The 4,003-nt window shown below is 31.2% G+C and overlaps 1 protein-coding gene across 11 annotated transcripts in view; it reads right to left on the reverse strand.

The window, feature by feature from the left end:
• LOC106688163 (calcitonin gene-related peptide type 1 receptor) overlaps nt 1-4,003 on the reverse strand; it is a 564,568-nt gene that overhangs the window by 278,899 nt on the left and 281,666 nt on the right. For 9 of the 11 annotated variants that reach the window (XM_067052394.1, XM_067052393.1, XM_067052389.1 and 6 more), the window contains one exon: nt 595-633. The exons of the other annotated variants lie outside the window; for them this stretch is intronic. The gene's annotated coding sequence lies outside the window, so the exon portion shown is untranslated. The remainder of the gene's footprint in view (nt 1-594; nt 634-4,003) is intronic. 11 annotated transcript variants of the gene reach the window in all.

The following is a 4,003-nucleotide window of genomic DNA, read 5'->3' on the forward strand; positions in this document are numbered from 1 at the left end:
AAGGAGAAAGTACATTGTTTGTAAATACGCCATTAAAATTTTGAAGGGGTTTTGAAAAAAAAAAAAAAAATTCATGTAATAGTTAGCCCATAACGTAACAGGGGGTCTATATGACCCAATTCAAATTATTTGTCCGATGTTTAGACCAAATCATAGTTCAATAATATAATGCGTGTTAATGTGTTTATTTAAATTCAAATGGACAATATATACATTCTAAAAGAAATCAACAACAGATGTAAGATGATTTTTAATCCCTTTTTATGTATATAAAAAAATCGAAAATGATGTATAATATCTTCATCATTCCAGAGCATTTTTTATTTTATAAAAATATTAACGTTGATAACAAATGATTCTAAAATGGTATAAATCTTTCAGTTTTATGATATAGACATTTTTATGGCGTCTTACATAACTTTTAAGGTCTATAAATTAAAGTATTGGTTGGCGAACTGGCAATAAATAATAAGATACTATACAAGTAAACCTACAACTCCTTCTTTTGGCATTTTTCATATCAATTCTTTCGAATGGCTGTGAACAGCATTTGAGCCGATTTGTATTGTCTAACCTCTCTATATACTAACGTACCTCTGAAAGTCAACATCCAGGCGTAACGTACATCATATCCTATAACAAAAAGAAATTAATTAAATAAAAATAAAAATTACTACTAGCAATCACCTTTAAATATTGAGAGATACTTTTATTATACATAAAATTATATTAAGAGCGAAATACTAAACTTGTGTTTTGAACCCTCATTTTAAGAATGAGCAAAAATACATGTTTTTTGTGACGCGTTCGTTACCAACTAAACACAATCTGTTTTAAATTTATTGTCATTCGTTTGCTACAACAGTCCATCTATCAGTTGGTAGCTGGATCTGTGTTCGAACATAATTGGTAAAACCAATAATTCGACTTTTATGTGAATTTTAGGTTGATACCGGATTAGTCCCATGCACAGTATTATATCTCATTGAAATTTTTTTCTAAAATTCTTCCATGAATACAAAGCTTTAATTTCATTTGTATGGAGGAAGAAAAAATAACTAGTTAAGCTTCTTTCTTAAAAAAAAGAAACTAATTTTTTGGCCAGACAAGGATACTAACCACCTTTGGTTTACCATTTATAAACATTGTTGCTTTGCTAGTCAGACCAAGCAAACCATGTCATAAACCACTCCACTTACAACAACTAAATATCATACATATTATTTCGAGGATGATGGATTATTATTCATTGATTATATTCAATAATCTACAATCTAGTCTATAATTAACTTTCTTATAAGGGGCTCCTTGATTCTAAATAATATTACTTTAGAAAAATAAGGTACTTACATTATTTTTTTTTGTTATTAAAATAATTCTTGGTCTAATCTTCTTAGTAGTATTACTAATATAATTTGATTTGAACAATAGATGAAACAACTCAGATTATTAATCGTAGTAATCCTTAAAAATCTTATTAAACTTTAGCACTTGAATCTTCAATTTTTTTGTCAAATCTAATCAGTTAATAGTAACCATTCAGAATGTTCGAATATGAGGTTCAAAACTAAATTATTGTTGTTAAGACATGATATTTTTGATAGAGTATTATGAAGGATTCACGATTTTTGGTTTTGCAGGCTCAACAGACCTATTTAGGTAAGGCCTTTCCCCAAAGGTGGCTAAGCTTGTAACGGGGATACTAATAGTTTTCTACTGGTATCTAATACTGTTAAAATGCCTGCAAAGGATTGACTATTGAGAGAGGGGGTAAATAAAGCTTGACAGAAATAAGGAATTAAATAAAATAATAATATATAAAGAAACTATGAAGTGGTGACCTATGTATCATTACTGCAAAGTATCTTCCTCTGAACTATCGGAGTGGATCATCTTTTTTGGGACCGCCATCTAGTAACTCCTTCTCATATTTAACGGAGGGTGTTGCACTGAATGTATGAGGTATTTATGAAAACGGTGGTAGGAAGCGGAAAAGTGTAGATCTATACAATATGTATGATGGACAGGATATCTCCCATTTTATCAAGCTTAGAAAGGTCAGATGGGCAGGAAATCACGCCAGAATGGCTAATGACATGCCTCCTAAGAGAACTCTGACTGAGCTCCTTTTTTTTCGCAGCAGAGAGGGGAGGCTGAGGTAGTGACACAGGATAGAAACACTGCACAGAATGTGGGAAGACTGCAGAGCTTTCGGAAAAAATATCTCCCTTGGTGAACAAACTGTGGAGTCCCTAAAACAGCAAAAAACGTGGTAGTAGATTGCACCGCGTGGTAGATTGGAGTACTATGGAAGGACACCAAGCCAAATTTTTGAAAAAAGGTCAGTATCTTCGCCCTTGCCAAGTCGGCATTCCCCTGTTTGTTAGAAGAAGAGAATTATCCCTTCTTCATTCTGAGTTCATGAACGGTGAAATGGGCGCCTATGAGTGGAATGAAGCAGCTAGTAGCTGGAGGAAGTAATAAAGTCCTGTGCTTGTTTTCGATAAGATGCTAGGAATGTTAAAAGAGGGCGGTTTCCGGCCACTTTTGACATGAACGATCTAGCTGATATGGTGACCTCCAATAGTAGAACTGCTTGGCATTTTTGTCCTCGATTATTAAATTCACATGAATAATGTTCTATGATACTGAAATCAAAACAGTTATAAAATTGACTTCAATGAGTAAATAATCTCGCGATGGCATGCAATTTCAAGGGTTCTGATGAATAAACCCCAGAACAAACATATTTTCACAGTCCTAAGACCAAGATTTTTAAGCTTACAACAAAATATGGCAGTTCATTACTAACAATATTTGATCACCAAATCATAATTTTCCTCGACGGATAGTTCTTCAATGTTGAATTTTATTTGCTTATCAACATTGGGTTTTTATTTACTTATTTTTGGATGTAAATAATTATTAACGAATAGAACTTATGAATAAGCCAAGAAGGTCACATTGCATTAACCTACTATAGTGGTACCCGTATAAAGTTTCATAACGAGGCTAGGGTAGGACTTGTGAACACGTAATAATACGTTCAAATACAGCTTGTAAATTATACCGAGTTACCTGATCCGAGGACCAATTACAATTATTGGCTGGTTTTTTTATTAAAATAGAATTTTCCTTTCTGGATTGATAATCCTATGATACCAAATTTCCTAATTTGAATCAGGTTTAGATTATTCGTAAATTTATTTTACATAATGATAACATCGTGCTTTTCATCAGTTTAAATGATTCAGTTAAAATAAATTCATAAAAATATAAAATTAAAGGAATTGTTATTAACCTAATATTATTTTCTGCAATCATGTGTTTAAAGTTCTTTTAAAAAAAGGGTAATATTAAGTTTATTTATCATTTTTTAAGTTTCGAATATCGTTCAAAAAAGTGAAGGGCCGCCCGTAGCTCAGTGGTTGAGACAGTCTTACCAATTTGATGTCTATTGGCGGTGCCGGTTCGAATCCGGTCTGGGGTGTTGACTTTTTTCATTGAGTGGCAGTCCCATAAAATGAAAAACTTTGACCCCCAACCATAGTTAGGCATTATAGGACTCCAATAGGAGCGGGAAAAAAAAAAGATGTAAAATTACCAATAAGCACTAAATAGAAAACACTTTTTAGAAGAATTAAACAGGGTTGGTAAGGAGTGATTTATGATTAACATACAAAATAATTTATTTACATTTTATGTCAAATAATAATTAATAAATACAATCAGAAATTAACAATATATAATAGTTAAAAATGATCAGGTTTTGTTTTATTTTGTTATTATTGTTTAAATTAAATTTAACGTTCTACATATGCCGTTACATAAACTTTAGATTTAGTGATATTTCATACTTTAAACTCAATTTAGTAAAAAACTAATGAATTTATAAAAGTTAACTTAACAAAAATAATTAAATTTTAAAAAATGTCCTTATCACAAACTACGTAATTGACAAATATTTTCCACTTTATAATGATGGTTGAAAAATTAAGAATTG

The sequence above is a fragment of the Halyomorpha halys genome, unplaced genomic scaffold (genome assembly GCF_000696795.3).
Source record: "Halyomorpha halys isolate HHAL.00 unplaced genomic scaffold, Hhal_1.1 Scaffold41.1, whole genome shotgun sequence".
In the NCBI taxonomy this organism is placed as follows: Eukaryota; Metazoa; Arthropoda; class Insecta; order Hemiptera; family Pentatomidae; genus Halyomorpha; species Halyomorpha halys.